Source organism: Anas platyrhynchos, chromosome Z (assembly GCF_047663525.1).
Source record: "Anas platyrhynchos isolate ZD024472 breed Pekin duck chromosome Z, IASCAAS_PekinDuck_T2T, whole genome shotgun sequence".
NCBI lineage: Eukaryota > Metazoa > Chordata > Aves > Anseriformes > Anatidae > Anas > Anas platyrhynchos.
Genome location: NC_092621.1, coordinates 22594388 through 22618495, shown reverse-complemented (window position 1 = coordinate 22618495; position 24108 = coordinate 22594388). Strand labels below are relative to the sequence as shown.

The window sequence follows — 24108 nt, the reverse complement described above, 5'->3', positions numbered from 1 at the left end:
AAGGAAGTGTTTTGGAAGCTAGATGTGAAGACTCAGCCAGAGAGGGCTCCAGGCTTTGGTTGCTATGACCACCCAGAGGGATCAGATTTGGCCTTGCTGGTAAGGGCTAAGCCATGGCTTTTGGAAATTGGGTTTCTTCAATGCTCAGCACATTGCAATCACTGCAATTTTTTAACTCTTTCCTCCCTCTCCACTCACCTTTTAACATCAAAGTGCTTAGAGCTGTGCAGGTTTTGCGACATTTATAACAAAATTATTGCTCGTCTTGTTTGAAATCACATCTCACAATATGATTTATCTTTTGTAATGAAGATGTCTTCCCTGTATGATTGAAGATCTCCCTCCCCTTGAAAACAGATCAGTATTGAGTAAACAGCTCATGTTCAAGTAAGTTGAGGTAACAGTTTGCACATGTGGGAATGTCTTCCAGTTACATCTCTGTACAGACATAGACCCTGGACTTAACTGGAATTTCAGAAAACAAACTTCAGTTGTGCACTTTAAGTTCTTATTACCACATCTGTTTTGAGGTCAGCTATGCTTACAAAGCAAATTATTTTACAGAAGTGCAATGCACTTAATTGGGTCACTGCATTCTAGCATCCTTGAATAGCGTCTAGAGACAGGGTCAGGGCCTGATACGAACAACAGCTACATGTGTTTGACAAGTTTGCAGTCCATTTCCAGGGCTGTCTCTTTCGTTCCTCAGATCCATATACTGGGCCAGAGCTTCTCTTCCTTCCATCATCTTCTTTCTCCTGGGACTGCTTCACCTCTTTCTCACTGCTTTTTCACATGCCTGTGGAGTCTCACAGTCAGCGTACAGTATTTCTATCTTTGATTTTAATGTGAGCATTATTAACAACTTTCCAATCTGTAACTTAACACTATATTGTATGTTAAAGAACCTGATTTTCAGCTGTTTTTGTCAATTTTGTGTTGAAGAGTAAAAACTAATTCAAAATCTAAAGAAGAATTTAAAGGGAAAATGCTAGAAACATTAAAATATTACTTGCTTTCAAATAAGATTTTTTATTTCAATTTTTCTACCACAATAAAGATACCCTCAAGATTTTGTTTCTTATTATGAAAAACATTGAGTTAGGAACAAATATAAACAGAGGGAACTGAGCCTCTCTTTTTGTCTCATTCTCTTTCACATTTAGCCTTTGCTATTGAAATGCTCTATCAAAACAAGACCTGCAGCAAAAAGGAATCTCAAACATCTCATTTGCCCTTTGTAGCTCAAAGTTTCCTTAGAAGTTTATTTACATAAGATAAGGTTACATTGTTGAAACCATCCTGTCAATTAGCAGATAACATTTGACTTCAAATGTATTATTCTTCACAAGCATTTTGTCAAGGATACTGCTGGTAACTGAGTTACTGTGGAGGAGGGGAAGTATGACAGCTATAAATTACACATATCAATTAACCATAGGTTGCTCAGAATTGTTGTGAAACAAAGAACAAAACAGCTTATTTAAATAAAAGGGAAAAAGAATTCAAGTTGCCTTTTTGTACCAGCTGCAATGGGAAAATACAAGGAAGTACAATATTCTGTCCCAGGATTTTCAGTGAGGCTTAAGAAGGCAGCTCAGCTTCTGTTACTGCTTTTGTCATTGGTAAAACTGCTTATAATGATAAAGGACCATGGCCTGAATTCTCTTAGCATGGATTTTTTTAATAACTTTTTATCCTAATAAAGATCTCATGCTGAGACACTTAACACCCTTCTACAAAGTATCCCTCCACAGATTTATGAATTTGCCATGCTGCTCATTTCACTTCTTGCAGACTTAATGATCATGAATTTTAATGTACATAAAACTACAGAGAACTATGGGTTTAGGACTGCAGTTTAGTGTTTTGGGGTTCTTCCCTTCACTCCCTTTTTCCTTTAGATGGAACTGCAACCCTTTTTCCCCAGTATGAGCAGAACACATTTCCAGCACCACAGGCTTCCATGCTGTGAACAAATGATCTGTAGGACTGGTGGCTTCAGCCATGGCAGCTACCTCTGCCTGTGGTCAGTGAACCTTCTACGACATCTATCAAATTAGGCTAGCAGGCCACCAGCCTCCCTGCTCACAGCACCGGGTGTCCCTCAGCCCTTTTTGGGAGCCCAGCCAGGGCCACAGCCAGTGGCCATAGAGAGCTGCTGAGCTCCCTGCTATGCCGGGAGCAGGGAAGGCTGAGAGCTGGACGTGGGTTGGCTTCAAGACAAGGCTTAGGTCTGGTGAGTGCCCATCAACCTTGTCAACCCCCTGGGCCAGGCTGAGCAGCTGCACCGATGGCATCCCTTCTCATCTGGAGAAGTGAAGGGGGCACTGTGGTGAGCAGCCACATGGCTCCTGGGGAGAAGTCCTGCTCCCGGGGAGATGTCCCCATGTGTGAGCACAGGAGCATGAGCTGAGATTGAAGGCAGGCTGGTGAGGCTGGGGGACCTATGGTGTGGCATGGCTCTGGGCTGCTCAGTAACAGACATGACACAGAGAAGCTGGCAGGGAGTGAAGGGCTGAGGGAATCCCAGGATGGCAGTGGGAAAAAGGGTTGGATGAATTGGTGGAGTCCTCAGGCCCTGGGTGGAATTGGCTCTGTGTTGGCAAAGAGTTGACTCCTGTGAGAGTTTATGAGACCCTGATAAACCCTCGTTCTGGGAGATGGCATGGCGCTCCCCCCCTGGAAGCTCAGGCCTCAGGATGGAGGGTGAAGGGCCTGGGTGAAATACTGTGGAGAGCCCTCACAGGGACAGTGGAGACAGAGGCCCTTGGTCAGTTTAAACCCTTCAGTGAGCTGCTGAAATGTTATATGTAGTGTTAAAAGGGGAAAGCTGTGACTTTGTGTTACTTGTAGTTGTGTGCTAAACTCTGCCTCTTTGGATAGCCTGCTTTAATTGGTTATTTTGTATTTAGCAGATGAGCAAACTGCAAATGAGAATGAAAAATAGCAGTTGCAAAAATGATGTCCATAAACATGCTTATCATAAAGACAGCAGCATTCTCTAATGCCAGATGCTTGGTGAGTCCCATGTAGTTCTGCTGAGTTGATAAACAAACACTTACAGCATGTGTTGGCTCTCAGCTGGTCATCACGATCACAAAGAGCCACCAAGAGATACGTTTCTTGTTATCCATCTGAGACTTAAAGCCTTTAAAAAGTAAACCTAAAAGAAACAACCAAACAACTACAACATCAAATGGGTAAGAGTGTGGTAACATGTTTTGGTAAACTTTGGACTGAAATTTTTATCATTCCTCTGTGGTTTGAATGACTTGATTACAAAAGAAGTCACCTTGCGTAAGGTGTCCAGAGTTTTGCAAATGGAGTGCTGTGGTTAAGTGTAAAATGTCAGCTTGGTTTTGCTTGTTTCCCTTATTATATTTATGTATATCATATATCTAACATACACTGTATATCAGGAATCTAGTCAAAGCTGCTTGAACAGTCAATAGTATGAATTCTCAGCTGGTTTGTCTTTTATTCTAGTCCAGAAGCTTTCTTTCTGAAATTAAGGATGCAAAAGGTACATTATTTGTCTTGGTACCGCAGTGTGTCAGAACATACTATGTCACAATATGGTAATCCTCACAAACTCATTCTTAGTCAGGAGTTCAGTTAATTACATTGTAGAAATTTGCCCAGTTGAGCCTGTTGATGCAGCTGCTATACATACTTGCAGAGCTGCTAGAAACCAACATAGCATTGTTCCCAATCAATTTTTAATCTGAAAAATGTACTTTTTATTAAAAGATTGAGAAACAGTGAATTCTTGGACATCAGTAAATGTAATGAGTAAAGTATGTATAACTAATCATAGTAGAATATTTATTACAATGAAACTGCTGAAAATCTTGAGAGACTAAAAAACTTCACAAAGACACAGTTTAAAATCATTTCTAGTAAATAAGTATGAAAAAAACTCCTCAAATGAAAACATCTTTTGCTGTTTAGAGGCAGATAATCCATTCTTAGTCCAGTGCACAAATTTGATTTACAGTGCATTTCAAAATGTTTATCTTTTTTTTTAGGGTTTCCATCACTGCCTAAGCCAATAACCTGCTGTGTCTGAAAATGTCTGGGCAGTAATTGTCATTGTTTGCAAAGCTATTTTGGAAAATAGTGAGCTTCGTGGCATTTTGTAGAGTTAAGGAATGCAATTACCAACATTGTATACATAATCCAAGTGACCTTCTGGCTTCAGAAGCTCAAACCCATAGAAAAAAACTTTAACAACAGCAAAATGTTTGTTTAATTTTTCTTCTGTAGTTGGTGAGTCGTAGGTGGATTATATTATAGCCAGTTTGGCAAAAATATGATTAGCTTAACAATTCCATATAAGTTCATAGCAATCTTGAAGTAAACATGCAAGGAAGAGTATGATTTCTCCATGTGGGTATTCCAACCCATTCTCATAAGTATTTGATGAAGGACTGTGCTGATATGGCAGTAGCTGGGTGTTCATGTGATTCACCCAGAATAATTAACAAAGAGCAGAAAAAAAAATTTACTTTTGTAGTTTTCCAAAAAATTTAATAGATGTGAATATATTGAACTTCTACATATAGATGTGAATATCTTGAAATTCTACATATGAGCATGTTAGATAAGGGATTGGGTGCTAGTTAGAAATGGACAGAGATCTTTCCCAAATTCAGTGTTGAGTTTCCCCTCTGTCTTTTGCAACCTGCCATGCTGTTCTACAATGAATGTACTTTTCTGATAGACAGCTGTTGAAGAATTTAAGATTTGAAGAAAATCTTAGAATTTCAATTCAAATTAAAAAAAAAAAAAAAAAAGAACAAATGGTTTTCTTTAAAAATAAAAGTATTAAAAATACTTTTTTTTTTTTTTTGAGAAAAAATATTTAAACATTTTTGTCTCACCATGAACATCCTACTGTATAAATAGCATGCAATAGCAGTTTATTGACAACAGAAAAATGTAAAAATACACTTCGGGTCTCTCTTCAGACCCCTTCCTGACTGATTTTAATCACAGCTCACCCTGTTCTATAGTGGGTCTTGATGCATTTCACAGAAATCAGTTAATGCTTCAGAAAGTTACCAGCATTTTCAAGATCATGTGTAAAATGAGCATACCCAGGCACCACGGTATTTATTCATTGATGTTCAAATACGTATTGCATCCAAGTTATACACAACTTTTGGGAATTTCCATCTGTATCTTATACTTTTGACAGACTTTTTTTTTCTTTTTTTTTTCTTTTTTTTTTTTCCTGTTAAAGAGGCACTTTTGGAAGAGTAGTTTGGGATGATTTTGTGCCAGAAGTTACCTGTCACACTCCCATTTTGAGAACTGGCCACTAGCAGACACATTAAACCTTGAAAGTCATAAATATTTTATTCCATAAGTACCTGGATCCAAGGGCCACATTCTGCAAGCTGCATATTATGACTTTTATTTTAACATTCTTCTCTATTCAGACTAGTTACAGGTTTCTTGATGATTAGCAAGAACCAATTCCGTATCATAATGTGTGTTTACACCCCATTCTGGTTAATGTGAAATATATTTATGTGGACAATTTTATTTTGATCCACATTGTCACAGAATGAGATTAATTTAAAATAGTCCTTTACCTGTTCTGTGCTTTTGTGCTCAAATAAATTGGTTCAGCTTGGGTCAGACATTTCTTGACTGCCCATTCATGTGTCTGTATATTTTTTTTCTTCTCAGATTTCAAGTTCAGCTCTAGATCTTTCTTTCTTCCTAAAAAGAAACACCTCACTCTTTATGCAACTTAAAAGGTCTCTAGGAAAATTGAGCTCACCTTCCCTGTTTCTTGTGTGTGTGATCCGCAGCAATCTCTCTGTTGGAAACACAGGAAGGTCTGAGAGAGTTTGGAAATTATCTGTCAACCTTTTTCTGGGAGTTTTGAGAAACCATTAGTCCTTGGTAACCCCAGGCAATTTCTAAAACTAATAGAAGTATCTGTCAGACTGTGAAGTGGGTTGATCCACAGTTCTTAAAGTTCCTCTCAAAACTGCCTTCAGGCAGCTGTCCATGTTGTGAAGCTTCTGAAGAGGAGGTTAAGGAGGGTTGTTGAAAGGTGCTTTGATACTTCCTCTGTAGCATATACATGTACCCTTCTAAAGGGTATTTCTGTAGTTTCTGCTGGAGCGGTTCTTTGGAGATATTCCAAGCCTGCCTGGATGTGACCCTGTGCAACATGCTCTAGGTGACACAGCTTGGCAGGGGGGCTGGACTAGATGATCTCCAGAGGTCTCTTCCAACCGTGGCCATTCTGTGATTCTGTAAAGTGAAGCTGAACATTTTGGTGGTGTTCCTGTGCCTTGAGCCTAGAAAGTACAATCTGAGTGAATAGAAAATTGCTTCCAAATCTTTTTTAGGAAGTCTTTGTGCTCCTCTTATGAGTTGACTTTTGAAGTGATAAAATCTCATAGGGATGTTTGAATTTTCCAGGGAATGCCTCTAATATCTGGAGCTAAGAAGACCAGCAAATCCATGGAACCCATGGGTATTTGGTGTGGAGCAAATGACCAGGTTTAGTCAGTTCTATACAATCTATATTACTCAGTAAAATTGGATGAAAAATAATAGGAAGGCACACAGGCAGAACCCAGGCTGGTTATTTTGTTGTTAAGTCTTATAATCTATGATATATATATAGGTTAACCATTTATCGCTTACCCTATGGGGCATTCAAGAAAAGGTTATGATATAGGGCGTAATTGCTGTCTGTAATCCCTTTCAAAATTTAGAAGTTCTATATCACTGATGGAGAGTAACACTTTTTCTCTAGCAAGTTCTGTGTTTTTAGATCTCTGCTTAGAACAAAGTAGTAAAGTTAGTCTGGTTTGATGATCCCCTAGCACTGGCAAATCATTACAAAACCTACCAGCAGTCAGAAGACCTTCAGTGCTGGTGGTGCCAAAGCATTTGGACCCAACGCCTTCTCTGGTGCTGCAGTGCCTAGAGCTGAGATACTCTTAGTTCTCAGGTTAGAAGTGCAGTTTTAAAGATGTTGCTTTGCATGGTCGCATGGGGGGACAGGTGCTTCATTGCTGTCAGAGGCAAGTTTTTGTTATTCGGGTATTTGAAGAAAGTTTGTTTTTAAACATCTGATCAAGATTTGAAACAGCAGTAGCTGTAATGTTGCTAGATTTAATCTTGGTTAATGGATTCTTGTAGTCAAGGAATTATAGAAGTTGCTGGACTATTTGCAAACCCAGGTGTTTGTGAAGAAATAAAGAAGTATTTAAAGATGCTTATTTGCTGAATAGATGATGACCTGGGGAGCAAGGCATTATAAAAGAGAGAAACTAATAATTATAATAACAAGCATTGCTACCTCTCAAGGTTGTGCTGTGTTAGTTAGAAATAAGCAATTACGGTTTCTTTCTTCCCTACCTCAGGGAATTTTAGGCCAAAATTAGTAAAGTGAGATTCCCTTCTTTGCCATTTTATGATCTCTTGATTGGACTCCCTATTAATACGAAGCCAAAAACTCCTTTGGTATTATATTTTCTGAATATGTACTGTGTTAATGAAATTTATATAATTCTAAAGGTTATAGAAAAACTGTAGTGCCTGCTGTTTGTGCCAGAATTTGTGTGCTCTAGAAGAAAATTAACCACTTGGCTTTAGTCAGACTCTGTGTGCAAGAGTAGTTTCACATTGGCAGTATTTGAAAGCCACAGTGAGAATTTGTCTTTATCCTGCTTAGTGCTAGTACTTTTCACAATCTGTCACTTGCTATGTGAAGTAGAATCAAGAAGAAGTTATATGAAAAGATGACGTTAAGCAGGGATGAATGAACTCATAAGAAATATCACTCAGAGTGTATTGAGAAGAAAACAGTCTTCTCAGATCTACTGAGCAGGACTAAGGTGAGACAAACTAAAAAAAAAAAAAAGTGCATAAATAGATACAATTTTCCTGCTTTTAAGTCTACGTTGTTTCCACTTACACTTTCCACCAGTGTTTTCACAGCTGTCAGTCACTATGGCTTGAGACCAGAAGAATAAATGGAGAGCTTAAACTATAAACACCTATTTTCTAGATTTGTTATCACTCTGAGTAGCATCCTAAAAAAATGATTTTTTTTTTCAAACATTTGTCAATTTATTTATTTTTAAATCCAAGTTCTAGATTATGTGATAAAACACCCACAAAGGATCTCAGAGAGACAATGTCTGGAGAGAGAGCCCAGACAATAGGCTGCTGGGCCCATCACAGGAGCCAGCAACCCATCAAAGGCCCATCTGCACAAGCCCAGGGGAACCCAGGGATGCACAATAGCAGGCAGGAACCCAAATCAAGGACTCTTGAGGAATGACCACCTTGTCCGGTCCCCTCCCAAAATATGGAAAAAATGAAGCGTCAGGGCGAGGACCAGAGCTATGTAAGGAGTAGTCACACAGTGTGGTTTGGCTTGATACAACTTCCCTTGTTCAGACATGGCAGACAGAAAAACAAGACTTTTCTGGATTACTCCTGATGAAGATAATGTATTGGAATTCTGCACTCTTGACAAACTTCTGTGAAAATGAATTTAGGTTATATTAGTATAAACTGTAAACTGTAGGGGGAGGTTTTAATTATTTATTTATTTATTTATTTATTTATTTATTTAAGAGTTGTGAAAATTAGATAATGGCTTTTTTTTTTTTTTTTTTTTTTTTTTTTTTTTTTTCCCAGCATCTGTCATACAAAAAGGTGCCTCCCTTGCAAGAAGTGTTGAATACAGTTTGGATGCAGTTCTTGAGCCCAGATTCATCTGATCCCTACCTAAATGCCTAAATGCCTGCCTACTGTGTTATCTAAACGTTCCACCTGAATGCCTGTACCTTGTGCTTGAGCAGCTTTGATCAACCTACTCTGGAATTGGTAGCCACCAAACCAGTAAGAAATATTTCACCATAAATTAGATGGGATTTAACCTCTATAAATCTGGGTCTATCATTTCCTTTTGATCTTTGGCTTCTAGTTCAGGTGTGCAGATATGCCCAGTGTAAGAGTGATGAAATAATGACTTATTACTTCGTGTGTAAATGAGAGACAAAAACTTGATCAAAATTACTTTAATTCCATTTCTTTTTAGCCTGTGATTCATATGTACATATACACTTACTTGATGACAAATATTATTTTGTACTAGTGTAACTTGGACCAAGATGAATACTTCTGTAACATACTACACTGTGTTACAAATTAAGGTATATTTTGGGACTGAGCATCTGTAAATGATCTGTCTGCTGTATATTTTATGATTGTTCTTCATAAGGTAATTCAGTCGTGTTGCTGGTGTTGCCAACATGGGGAAAGCTTCCACTTAATGAGCATCTATAAAAATATAGCTTTTTACATTGAGAACTAGCCACCTGGATTTTTACATATTCCATTTACCGTGTTTCTTTCCTATGCCTTGAGGAAGGGAGGCAGCCCACTGTCAAACACAGATATGTAGATTTTGAGGAATGGGAGGGAATGAAAAAGGAGTTCAGTACAACCCTATTAGCCAGATGTTTACCCTCATGTTATGCAGTGACATCTGCAGATGAAACACAGTCCTGTAATTATAACCAATTACCAAAGCATGCAGATTTGAGAGATGAAGAACCACGTCTTAGTCTGGGGTGTTGTGTACAAGTTTCATGTACCACCAAAATTGAAGAGGTAGCTTGTACTTTAACCTAGAGGCTTAAGGCTCCCAAATAAAACATACAGGTGTTTGTGTCTGCCTTTGGTGTGAAGATGAAGTTTAAAACACATCAATACTGAATTAATGACTTTTCAGTTTTGTGCAGATTAGAAAGCAATCTGATGGCTCTTAGTTTTTGAAGTATGATTAATGTGCATTTATTTAGCTCATCACCAAAACTATTGAGTACTCCTTCTAACCAAATTCAATCAGCTTGTTAGTGGAAATGCAAAGTCAGCACATCTAAAATATCTAAAACCACGCTTTTCCTAAACAACCTCAAGGGTCTTCTATATATCTCACACAGTCTGAGTGAAGGAAACTAGTGATCTCTCTGTTCCTCTTCAAAAAGTCTTGACCCATCTCTTGTCTTTCTTTCCTATGGCTGCAGTACCATCCTAGCTTAGAACAAGTGAAATATTTTTTTGATTATACTGATGTACTTTTGATCATGTATAAACATCCTAGCAATACAGGGCTTTGACTAATAGAGACAATAGTGCTCTGTAACTATAAGTGAGTGAGGAAGGGTCTTTGTAAATGAACTGCTTTTGAAGTTCCATAAAGTGCAGTAATATAAAAATACTGGTTTTGGAAGTACCTGCTCTTTTAATGTTTACAACAAATTGGAACTGTAAAGATATTAAGGAAGAAACAACTTTTCACTTGATTTAATATTTTTGCCTGAAGTCTTGTTCAGACCATTTTCCATGTTTTGAGACTTAGCAATCTTCACTTTTAGAATAGGTCTCCCCTCCTGTTCTTATATTAGCACAAAGTGCTGTAGTCTTGTGGCCAGTCTGGCCTATTTCAAAGAAAGTATTTAATTTATTGTAAATTTTATTTTAATAAAATCTGAATTTCATTTCCAATTTGAATAGTCAATGACTTCGTTATTTTAAAAGAAGGGAAAAAAATCCTGGATTCAGATTAATTTTTGAATGTATCAGCCTTACTTATTATCATTGCTGAGATAATCAGATATTCGTGTTTCTGTAGTAGAAACATGTAGGTCATATTTAAGATAAAAATGAAATAAGAATATAACAGCAAGTTTTAGGGACCTTGAGTGTATAGGGACAAAAATGTTTAATTGTTTTCAAGTTACAGAATTTGTGATCACCTGCTAGTTAATGACAGACTCTTCTCAAAGTTTTCTTTACTTTATCAGGAAATAATGGATTAAATACTTTATGAACACTGTTAATGTCATTTTAATGTGCAAGGTTCTTCTACATGGTCAGTCATGCTGTGAGGAATTACCTAACTTGGAAATACTCTATATTGTAGTGAAGTAGCTTAGTACCATAAACTTGATGCCCATAGGGTTGTTCATTTCTTCTTCCTTTCAGTAACTTCTTCTGTTTTCTCTGACAGTCATGACAGCAATTACTTCAACCAATAGATGACAAGGAGGCATTTGTTTCCTCTATATTAATCACTTATGGAATTGCAGCCTCAGGGTATGTCCATCAAACTAGGCCACACAGGTTACATTCCTGAATTCCTAACAATACTCACTACACAGTAAATGAAAAGAGGTCTGAAGAAGCTGAGAATATCTTTTTCTGCAATGATAAGAAACCTCTCTTGACAATACATTTGGACAAAAACTGGAAAAGATTATACAGAGGTCTTAAATACTTGTGAAATAAAGTTGTTTTTCTAAATATTCAGTTGCTTCAGTTTATAATGGCATCTTTCATATTCCAGCAGTTAAACTACTCAGTAGAGCATCATTTTTAGCACATGTAAAATACTTCCATACCATGATTAAAATGTTTCCTTTTGATAGCATGAGAAATGTTTAAATACCTCTGCATAGCTTATCTGCACAAGTAAGATTGATTTTCTTTTTCAAAGCAAATTTATATGTAATATGAAATTTGTAATATGAAATTTGTAATGATTTTTTTTTTCCCCAAAAAATAAAATTTGGTGTGCTTCTTCCTTTGATTAGAAAGTCAAATCTAACTTCAGCCCTTCCAAAGAAAATGACAAATAAGATATTTTCAAATATGAAACATGCCAGCTAAATAATATCATGCTAAGTGCCTTATTCCAGAATATTGTCAAGTATGAAATAATTTCTCAGCAATGAAGAAATGTTCTAAATATTCTCACAAACATTGACACAAGTTTGACTCTATGTGCAGACCTAAAAACCAATATTTTTTCCACCTTTATTTAACCATAACAGTGATATTCACCCAGAAAAAAAGTAATTCCTTATATGTATCAAATTGTTCCTTCTGAACATGGGGACGAGAGATTCCCTTGATTTTTAGGGAAGATTTTCTGAATTAACGGCCATCAGGAGTCTAGTGTTAGAGTAGAAACTTCCTTTGTCCCAGAATTTGCCTCTCTCTCCTCCCAGCAAATAAACCCACCACGATCAACAAAAAGGAAACACACACATACAAAGCAAAACAAAACGAACAAGGAATGTATAAGTATAAAGTAAGCATAATGCAGAAGAAGAAACCGATTCATTTAAAGATGAAAAAAACATAATTTGTCTGTGAAGAGGAGAAAAATTCCAAATTAATTGTTTATTATCTTGTAATGATCTTTGGAATATACGTAGCCTGAAGTCCTGTGGTCAAAACAGTATCAGCTGAAGGCAGTTTATAACAAAGATAAAGGGATAAAAAAAAATGATTTTTTTTTTTGACCTTCTAATTACTTGTCAATTTCTGTATTTTTTATTTATTTATTTATTTTATTTTATTTTATTTTTTTTACAGGCCACAGAGAAGAAGTGTACTTTCTTTCCTGATGAAAAAGCTTTACTGCAATCTGGCAATTTCCTTTGATTTAGCAATACTTTTCCAGGAAGTTTAACATTTTAGCAAGATTCAAACACTTTTCTTTGAGTTCTTGGAAAAGAAACAAGCCTCTAAGTGTTATTTTCTTAATGTGGAATTTCTATTAATGAAGTTCTATAAGAAGATATCAGAATATAAATGTAGAGGAGTTTTCTGGGTTTCATCTGTCTTATCTCTCCATAACACTTTGATCGTTAAAAATGATGAAATGATAATGTGACCGACCTCCCCAGATCTGCTGTTTCTTTTTTATTTTAGAAATTTAATCACATGTAACTATGGAGACTGTGGCAACAGCAAAACTGCTCAGAATTCTGGAGTTTTGCTAATAAAACATTTTAAAACAGGTTCTTAATGCAATGTGCAGTAGTTTTTGCATAAGGGCCAATATATTATGCTGTCTGTATCTGCTGTGTTACCACTGTATAGCCAAACTGATGATAAAATAATAGCCAATTTAATGTCTAAATTTGACCATAATACTAATATTTTCAGAAGACTTTCAGAATGCTGAAAGGATGTTATTTCACAACTGAATAGGTTAGAATTAAATCTTACAATTCACTGCTGTTCCCCAGCTTCTTAAGTCTTGGAATTATTATTTTCCAAGATTTTTTCCATGGACTTAGCACTGAATAGCACTAAATAAAGACAGGAGAGGAGGGAAGAGAAGAGAGGGCAGGACAGGACAGGACAGGGTTATGACAGGGACAGATCCAGAGCAAAACGCCCCAGGTTATCACATATTCCTGACTGTAAACCAGGCTCTTCTTTCTGCAGCTTTGGCTTCGTTCTTCCAGCTTTTTGGCCAAACCAAGTACTTGCAGAAGACAGCCTCTCATACTTCATGCGCAGCCTGATTCACCCTCCAAGTCTGGAACATACAGAGTGGGGCAGAGGTCATTTGAGAAAAAATGTTTTGTGATCATTAAAGTATGCAATATAACATCATGGACAGATGAGAGGAGTGAGGGAGTGTTGCAGACTAACAGGGAGTGTCCTGAGGTTCAGGCTCTCCCTGCTGAAATTCTGTACTTCCCTCGGTTTTAGGAATTGCCACGTTCACAGGAAAGGAATGCAGTGGTATTTGGTCACTTAGACTGGAATCAACATTTGCACAAGAAAATGTTAGACATGTAAGTAAATAGCTATTTATTAACCTCAATATTAACTCTACAGTTACAAGGTTAGTACCAGCTACACTGTAAATGATGTTTAGGTGAACCCTGAAGGATTTTTTCCTTTTGGTATCTGGATAGCAAGTGGTGAAGACTTTCACACTTCTTGTCAAGACTGAAGTTCAATCCTCCTGCAAAATAAGTCTTGGATATAAACTGATACTTCCAATACTGAACTTCTGAGTTTTCGTTCAGATTCAGCCTCCTACCTCCTAAAATAAGCACATTCAGCATTTAATGTTTGCCTTCACACTTCTGCTGGCGGATTGTTTATAACCCCCACCTGCTCTTTTAGAAATTAGAAGCACCTGTGGGCAAGGTGTAGGCTCCCAACAGTAAGCAGAAGTTTTTAATGACAGTCCTGCTGCTGAAATATATACAGACTAGAAATGTAGGACTGGTGGTGTGGGATTAGGCCCTGAGGGCATGTATAGTTGCTTTATGCACTGAAACATATTTTTCTATCAGTAAACCAAAAAATCCATACTTATGTAAGAGCACACACAAAGCATTGCTACTTCTTTACCAGACAGGAAGGTAGCTATGTAGCTTCCTGGATGATGATTATAATCATAAGTGAATACTATAAGTGAAATCATAAGTGAATATTACTAGCCCTGGCTCTGAAAAGTGTCTTTGTGACAGGCTGGAGATCTTTAGTTCCCTTTCCTGTTAGATCTGAGCTGACCATATATAAACAGCTGGATTGCTGTCTTTGTTACTCTTGAATGCTTGACTTTAAAAACCATGACACTTTCTTTAAGGTGCTTCTTTGGTTCTAAATAGACTGAAACAGAAGCTGTCATTTTAAGTAATCAGTTAATTGGCAGCAATGGAAGGTTGCTGTCCTCTCTGTGAATCTCTGATGTTTTAGTGGTGGTTTGCAAAGTTCTTATTAGCAAGGGAACAGGGAAGTCAAAGACGATAAATATTTTCTTTAAGATCATATTATTATTATTATTATTTTAATTCTCATGTGTTTTTTTCTAACCTTTTTCTCAGAAGCAGCTAGATCATTTTGACTGGCACATTACCCATGGCCTGCTTGCCTGCAGAAGCACTCCTCCCAGATCTCAGATTGCATTACTGTCTTGCAAAAAAGCTGTAAAACAAATTGGCAAGGTGTGTGTGTGTCTTTTTCCCCTACAGATAGGGCTACAAAATGAAAACCACTCTAATTACTACTACGAGCTCAAGTCCCAGTGAAGTCCTACAGAGGAAAATACCTAATCTTGCTACCTAATATATCGTGAGCAGGCGTTTTTGGTTTTAAAATAGTTAAACAGTAAAACGTTAAGAAATGCCAGGATTAAAATTTGCTTATGGTGCTGAGCCTGAATTCTCATATCCTATTGCTGAGCAAAGTTTATCATTTGAGGCTCGATGATGTGCTAAATGCAACAGTATGGCTTTTCATTCAGAGCTGGCATGTGTCCTGCTGGCTCAGCGCTGGGGTGGAATATTCATGTGCCTGCCTGCGAAATGCCATGTAAACAAATGCTATGGGGGGAATTTCCAGGAGTATGTAATGGCTAGATGTACAAGGGCATGTTGTGTCAGTGAAATGGGATATCTTCCTTTAGTGGCGTATGTCTTCACCATCTGCTTAAGGTATCTCATAGCTTGGTGTTTGGAAAAGAAAAAAAAAAAAAAGCGTAGGTGAGGTATAGATTCTAATCCCAAAGGCAGACCAGGGCACAGAAACCCTGCTCTCCCACATCCTGTATGACCGTCTTAATCATAGGGTAGTACATGATGATGATTTTTCCTGTGTGTCTTGTTTGGGCATATATATGGTCTAAGCACATATACCTGCAAGTGGGAAAGATTCAACATGTTTAGTCTGTGAATAAGAAACAACTTAGCCCCTGCCTCTGCCTTATGCATCTAAAGTGGTACGCATTTAGGTACGTACCTAAAACTAAGTGTAGTTCCTTAGTAGTAACTTTACTAACTTTTTTTTTTTTTTTTTTTTTTTTTTTTTTTTTGTTAACAGGGACTAGGTTTTGACAGGCATAAAAATTTTAAGTCTTGAGCTTCTTATGAGCCTAAGGTATAAGGTATCAGCTTCCTCTGCCCTAATAATAGCCATAAAATAATTTTGTTTGTCTGAAAGGCAGGTTTATTGTGCTTAGGCTAATTAAATGAGATTATCATTGAGAAAAAAAAATCTGTTTCATTGTATTAGAGAGCTGAACATCCATGGAAAACATGCTGCATTCAAATAATGACAGAAACTGTTTTGTTAGGGATAAATCCTGAGGATAAGCATTGTTTTGTATAGCTTTTTACTAGACAGAATATAGCAAGTATTTTTTTTTTTTCCTTTTAATTTTTATTTATGATCTTCCATGTCTCTCTTAGGCTCTCTCCCCTCTGAAGTAAGCTATGCATTTTGGAAGCTTGGAAAGGAACATTAATATTTGATACATGTTTATACAAAAACAATTCATTTAATAGCTGCAGGGGATAGTTGTGTAGAAATAGGATGATTTATAAAGCACAGGGTCAGCTTTGGAGTTTTTGAAGCCTTAAGCAATGGATGATTACAGTGCGCCAAATGGGATCAGAGATAGCAGAGTTTGCACCTGCACTTGCTTTTTCAGCCTTTGTACTCCATGCAATTGATTGCTCAGAGGCCCTCAAGGCTGTCCAAGATGATATGGTCTGACCCAGTAAAATGAAAAGTCAAAATATCAGGTGAAAAACAAAAGAGCAAAGAAAAATTGTCTATGCAGAGAAGGTGTGTCAGAAGTTGAATTAGCAGCTGGCTATTCTGTGTTATGTCAAAAAACATCACAGCTCTTATTTGTTTTAGATCTTATTGTATGTAACTGGCAAGTGTGGTCCGGACTGTTGCTGTGTAACACTTTTACTACAGGCTGTGTTAGATTCTTTGCCAACTAATGCTTTGAAAAGCAGTGACAAAATGGTGTGAATAAAGAGTTGAGAGCCAGTCCTTAGATTCTTAGCTTCTAGTCAGGTTAACTGTGAAAATTTGAATATTAAATGCCAAAATGAAGCTATGAAGAGCCATCTCTATAAAATATTGGATGCTATATTGGATGATCTTTTTTGTTTCTTTTCTCACAGCCTTTACATTTGAAAATTAGTTGTTTTGAAACTCCAAAATTCCTGTTATCCATATGTCCCAACTTTCATAACCTGGTGAATTTAATCATATTTCCAACTCTGCATTCACTATCCTATAATCCAAGAATTATTTTCTGTAAATGTAGTTCTGTTGGTTTTGCATATTAGTTGGTGTCTGACCTTATTATAAAACCTCTTGCTGTGATCTCAGTATGTAAATTTAGCATGCAGAGACCTTAAGCACTTTTTAGAAGCCAAAAAAATCCATGATGTCTGGCTCCATTATGGTACCAGGTTAAAATTTGTTACTGCTCATATATGCATTTTGAGCTGCATGGTAAATCCTTCTTGATTTTTTTTTCTTTTGTTCAGTGAATCCAGACCTTTCTTTTTGCTATTTTCATTCGAAGATGATGTAAATTTGACAAGCTAATTTTAGTTTTGCAATGATCAGAAACATCAGTAATAAGAAGAAGTAGACATGCTGATTAAAACAGCTAGAAGTGCCACTTAATGAACTAAACATCTCACCAAAACTAAAAATAGTATTATTTCTTTAAACTGTTTCACACCAATGAAGTGCATGAATCTTTTACCAGTGTTTCCCAGAGAAACTCCTTCCCCCACTATGAGAAGATAAATCCATGTGAGAAACTCTGGACAAGAGTGTGCGCAGGCTTGCTGATAAGAAAGTTGAAGGCCTTTGAAGATTATACATTCATTTAGAAACAAAGGCTGCCTTGTGGATCTGCCTTTTCCCATAATGTTGGTTAAACTTTTATAAGCTTCTGTTTGTTGCAAATATTCATACTTCTGTTCATGAAAAATATCCTCAGAGTACTGATTGTGTTGCTCAACGTGTAACATGGAGTGGTGTCTGAGCAGATTTTAAAGGAGTTAGTGGGCCATCTGGGTGCCCAACTCTGAGCTCTGTGTGCCGGTTCACATTATGACAAGAAATAAGTGTTTGGAATATTTATAATTTTGCCCTCTCCAATTTTGCCCTCAAGAATCCAAGTGCAAATACAAAAAGGTGAAAGTAGACATTTTCAACCTTTTCATCCTAGAGATTTTTCTTCTTCTGAAGCTAGTAATTTTTTATGAATAGAAAGTACAAATTAAAAGTACAAATTAATGTCCAGAGCAAATTAACAGTGTAATTTAGAGGGATGAGTTTGGCAGACTGCTTGTGTGTTTTGGGGGAGAGAGGGAAGGGAGTATTACAGGCATCCATTTATCGTTTTTGTGTTTTGACCCCAATTCAAATTAATCTCTTTAATGCTTTCCCCTTATATCCTACCTTGACCATGCAAATAAGTTCAAAGTGTGGTGTCTGTGCTTGTAAAAGTGCTCACTTATTAAGGGATCTTCTGAAAGTGTCCTTTCAGTGTTGAGTTGTGACTCATATGTCTTTCAGCGGACTTCTGCTGCTGCTCTGTAGTCTCTGAAGGATTATTTACATGTCTTCATGCCTTGTGGCACTTTTGAAATTGCTCTTAAGTGGTCAGATGTGTCTGCCAGGTTATTCAATTAACTTCTGCTTCTGCAAGCTGGAGCCCACGCTGGAATGAACACATTCACAATCCAATGACTGATGCAGCTGCCCAGGCTGTATCCTTTATCAGGAAGAACTGTTCTTTTGGGCTAACAACCACAAACACAGATCTGGATGGCTATTCTCTGGTTGCTTCTTTCAGTCTTGCCTCAAAGCCAGCTAAATGGCCATTTGTCCTTTTCTAGTGTTAGGTGATCAATACTGACTGGTGGACAGACATCCAAAGAAATCATGGGTTTGGAAATATCTCTTGGGTTGGAAATATCTCTTTCCTGTCTTCCCCTTCTCATTATATACATATCTTATCTTGGTCTCATACAAAATTTTTATCTTTCCCAATGAGTAATTCCTGTATCTCTGCCTAGAGCTGAACACGTTTGCTCCCTGGCTCCTTCTTTCCTCTATTAAATGTGGTAACTACATCAAGTCTTTCTCCAGGCCTTCAGTAATACCCTGTTTTCAGTAAGCTGTCATAAACCTTTTCTATAAGGTTTCCAGTTTCCCTCTCTTCCGCTTTCATAATTTGGGGATTTAAGTCATCTGGGTCTACTGCTTTGTTGGCTTTCAGTAGTTCTAATTGCCTTCTTATCTGTTTTATGATGAGGGTAAAGCCTTTCAACAATGCACTCCCTCAAGCCTAGGAAAACATACCTCAGTCCCTAGGATGTTATCATCTTTCCTTTTGTGTGTACTGACGTGAAAAAAATAATTTAGACCTGCAACATATCAACCATCTATCACTAGTTTTGTTCTTTGATCCTTCAATATTCCTCCTGTATCTCTTCATCCTGTTTTTATAGCATGCTGATTTATTTTATTTTATTTTATTTTATTTTATTTTATTTTATTTTATTTTATTTTATTTTATTTTATTTTATTTTGATTTGTTTTATTTTATTTTATTTGTTTTATTTTAAATTGTTTTGCTATCCTTTTTCTGTTGTTGTTTTTCCATTTAGGCACTGTCTTTACTTAAATGTTGTATTGTTTTGGTTCTGTCCCATCTCTTTTTGTTAATTTCCTTCTCTGGGAAATAGAGATTTACTACAACCCGCTTCTCTATTCCATTTCTCATACTGCAAGGTTCTGCTATAATCTAAAATTTAAAATATTTCAATTCAGCAAATGCTTTTTTTTCAAAATGATATACATAAAGGCAACTTTTCATCAAACAGCTAAATGGGGATCTATAAAATTTCACCTGTAGCTATTTCAGTAATTCTAAATGTACATTTCCTTGCCAAGTGAATATTGTTGCTACATTCTAAAATCTCGTCTTACTAATTGCCTAGAACTGTAAGGCTAAGCCCTAAATCCTATTCTTTCAATCATTATGCAAACAAAAAGACATTCATGTTACTTGCAGTTTAAAAGCTATTCACTGCTTACTCTAAAGTTGGTGTGTGGCGTGTTTTGTTTGTTTTTGCTTTTGTTTTTGTTTTTGAGGATTATTTCATTTTACAATGGCCCTGGTGTTTTGTTTTTGTGTGTGGCATTATTCTGTTTGGAAGGGGGAATGGAATGAAAATTGGCTGAGTACAAATGAATCCCACAGGAGACTGGAAAATGCAAAATCAATCTAAATGATCAGGTCACATTTAGACATATGAAAATTAACTATAGGTAAAAACATGTGCAAAAGCTGAATTGTAAAATGTTTAGTTATACTGGGCCTTTCCCTCTGAGATCTATCAAATGGTGCACAGTAATCTATCCCTTACTGATGAAATAAAATGATTCGATTTCCAGACACTTCCAGTAACATATCTCCTTTCATAAGTGCTTAGCATCTGCATGTATTCTGCACTTTTTCAGAATTTGCTTTTCCAGTCTCTATTGCTTTTTTTTCTTTTTTTTTTTTCCTTTTTATTTATTTATTTATTTATTTATTTATTTTTAATGTTTGGTTGGAGCAAGGATGAAGCTTTGTCAACCAGGCTGTCCTTACAGAGTCTACCTGCACAGAATATGTGTAGCCTTCACTACACTAGAGGGTTTTCCATATTCACCATTTGTTTTGTTGCACCAGCACTATCACATATTGTGTTCCCAACACTTTGTAACACAATTCTCCAAAGTCAGAGGCATAGGTGTGATGCAGAGGCCTCTCCTTGATGGATATGGTACTGAAATGCCCATCCTGCTGTGTTAATGCACTTACTGCTTGGTGAGGAGAAAAGAGAGGCATGGCATGGCCAAGTACATGATTTCAGGAAGGCCACAAGAGCCGCGCTGGGGGGCCCAGGTGGATCTGGAAAACGCTTTGTAATAAAAAGGTCTGAACTGAGAAGTAGAAGGACAGTCTCTCCAAAGTAGAGAATAGTAATATCTAATTGTCTTTCCCCTGGACTTGATATGGCAGCAGGAGGGCTGGAGGAAGGAAGGCAGTGCTCAGACCCTGACTCTGAAAAGCACCAGTCCTGTGAGGTGAGAAAAAACATTATCAACTACTGGGGGGGGGGGGGGGGGGGGGGGAATAGTTCAAAGAGAACATCTGTCCCTGTCCTCATGCTGCCTCCAGAATAAATGCTTGGCGAGTCTTGCCACTGACTCTTAGCCAGGGTGGTGGTCTAATTGCATGTTAAGATTGCTCTGTGGTGGTAGTACGATGGCGTCTCTTCTGATACGTCTGTTTGGTATGCTTTACTGCCCTCCTGGTACTAGAGAGGACTGTCCTTTAAGCCTGTCTGGCAGCGGGCATTAATCTCTTTGTGTGCAGTGTGTAGATGTCCAGAGGTTTTGGCCTTTTCTGCAACGTGAGCCCTCCAGCTGGCTCCTCCATAAAAAACAGCCCTTGCCCTGGAGCTACAGTGACAGAACTACTGGGAGAAGGTCTGACAGACGATGAAGTGAAGTGGGATGTGACAACAAAGCTATGAGTCTTTTAGAAGTGTCTTTGTGTGCCCCAGTAGTGTCCTGGGATCGATCGATCGATCAATCTATCTATCTATCTATTTATTTATTTTGGGGTGAGGAATAAAGGTTTTTTCTACCTTTGCAGCCAGATTTAAAGACTCCTAGAAAAGAGTTAGAGGAAAAGGTTCAGAGGAGTCGCAGAAGTCAGGTGGAGTCCTTCTGTTATATTTAACCATGGGAAAAGGAGACAAGGATGTGGCATTGCAGAAAGAAAGGATAGAAGAAACCTATTTGAAAGTAAGGAAGGCTGAAGGGGAAAGGATGCTTTAAATAAACTCTAGAAAGGTGGAAGGAGAAAAAGAAGGAGAAATTGTTGTCTATTTTTTCTCCACATATTGGTTCTTTTTCATGCTTCTGGGTGCTGTATGTAACTCTCAATAGACATACTATAAAAATATGGTAATGACTTCAGAATGAAGACTATGCTGAAAATAATTTCAAAATAATTACTAAACCTTTTTTCATATGGTAAAACTTGTATTCCATGCAATAATTATGTTTAAAACCTAGGAATTAAGTTTTTGTTTCAGTGGCTCCTTAGAGGGGAGCTGACTTTCCATTTACCAATTTCTACTGTTGAAGAGAGAAAAACTCTTTTCTACAGTAGTAATCTCTCCTTAAAGTTAAATCTTGTGCAATACTAAGTGCTAAATCTGTGTTCTTGCCATAATATGTTAATTGTGGAGAGGAGGAAAAACTTATCTTTTTTTCTGCCCAGAGATTGTTTCTCCAGCAATATCCAAGCTTGCTGTTGGATGATACCTGTTCAGGTAGCTCATTAATGAAGAAAGTCCATTTTAACCTATTTTAATCATATTTGCATTCAATCAATTTAATACATTTAATGGGTTTCGCTCCATAAAAATCTTCCTAGAACTCTGTTGAAATTGAATTCAGAAAAATGACCTCTAAGCACCACCATGTATCAAGAGAATACAGATGTATTATTTCGGAGGTGAGTTAAACTGCTTTCAAATGGCATTGTCTCTGCCTCTCTATAGCTTAAGTGTGTTTGGCATAAGTGCTTTGGAAATACTCTTGTAAAGAGAAAAAAAAATCACATTAGTAACATAAGATGGAACTTTTAAAGTATGCTTCTCTGCTTGTTCTTCCTCGCAGTTTTTGTCCCCTTCCCCCCCCCCCCCAAAAAAAACCCACAAACAACAGAGAAACCCCAAACAAGCAACAACAACAAGAAACAACAAAACAAACCATAGTTCCACCTACTTACATAATAACTATAACTTGTAACTTCAAATAGGTAAAAATAATGTCATGTTAGGTAATAGAGAAGCAACAGTTTGGGTGAAACTGGTATATAAAGGAGTAATGGTTTGCCTCTGTGACTGATAGCGCTTTGCTCTGACAAGAAACCAATATATTTTCTCAATGCACAGCATCAAAGCATAAATGAGGTGCAAGCAGAAAGAGGAGATAAGTTAGCACTGTGTCCGAAGTGGCACACAGGTGTTTCCAGCTAAGATAGACCGAGGTTCTGTAATGTGCTTCTCAGGAGCTCAGCCCTGACTGCAGCTCTGGGACATGGACTTGCTTTGCCTGACAGGTTCTAAGCTTTTGGGAAGAGAGAGGAGGAGATACAGTCTGACACCAAATCAACCTAGTGGAGGGCTACTTTCATTCAGTTATGAAAAGATGAAAAAGATGAACTTTTAACCTTTCCCATGAGACATGAAAAGAGATTTTGTGCTATGTATCTTAAGAGGGTTTCAGCTTTGCTTGTCATTTTAAGATCTTCTCATTTCAGAAAAACAAGTCTAATGTGTACCTTTTCTAAGGGCTAGATCTTTGACTGTTGTTTGACCAGATGTTTATCATCCTGTGAATAAAAATTTGCTGATCTCAGGTACAAACTACTCACATAACAGGCACATATGTTATGATTAGTTAATGCCCACTGAAAGGGTTGTTGAAGAAATCCAGAAGTATTCATTTAATTAGATGTTATCTTAATTAGGTCTAAAGAAAGCAGTAGCTCTGTTCAAGAAGCGTCTGATTTAAGAATGGTCAAAATTTTGAGCATGTGATGGGCTAGTCCTATAGAAAGCATACAAGTAGCAGAGCATTAAGGACTGCATTGGTACTAGTAAGTAACCACATTCTAGTACCAATAGGTCCTGGGGAAAAAATATTACTCTTTTTTTACCTTCTAATTGATTGCTTTGCTAATTTCCAGGATTAGGGCACTGTATGGAAACACTACAACTCTAAACAATACTGCTATACCAGTGGGAACAAGAAAACCATTGATCTGTCACTTCCCAGACCAACAGACTTCTCAAGAAAAAAATACATTTTTCCTTGAGTTCTGTTTAATGAACTACTACTATACTCCAGTCACAAAAGTATGTTCTTCAGTCTTGAGAAGAAAGCCAAATCAAGATATGTAAAGTCAATGACAAGCAGAGTAAGACCAGGTGCCAGAATTAAGAGCTAAACACTAGCAAAGACTGCACTGTACAAAACAGACACATTTATACCTGTTTAATTACAACAGTTAGAAGATGCATGCTGATTATGTGTCCAGTATTTCAGAATATAGACAAGAGATTTAACCTCAACCTGGCAACTGACAGGTTGTTTCCTCATATGATGTTGGGGTCTTCATAGAGAACGTCCTATTATCTTCCCTAAGTCCAGTGGCTTTCACAAATGTGGAATACTGTTTTATATTCACAGTCACCATTGAGTATTTCACACACTTAAGCATCTCCCTTATCTTCCTTCTATGTAGCATGTGGGCTTCCTCTTGGTGGCAGTACACTTGACTAAAGTGTAAAGAAGCATGTGGAAATCAGTCTAAAAACAATCTACAGAGGTGTTTCACTTCCT

General features: G+C 37.2%; 1 long non-coding RNA gene across 1 annotated transcript; it reads right to left on the bottom strand.

Moving 5' to 3' along the window:
- Positions 1-10395: 10395 nt before the first annotated feature.
- On the bottom strand, positions 10396-14740 carry LOC119714379 (uncharacterized). The gene is made up of 3 exons (XR_005261517.2): positions 13711-14740; positions 13507-13616; positions 10396-13390 (listed from the first exon to the last, which is right to left on the bottom strand). It is a non-coding gene; the product is annotated as an uncharacterized lncRNA (long non-coding RNA).
- Positions 14741-24108: the final 9368 nt, after the last annotated feature.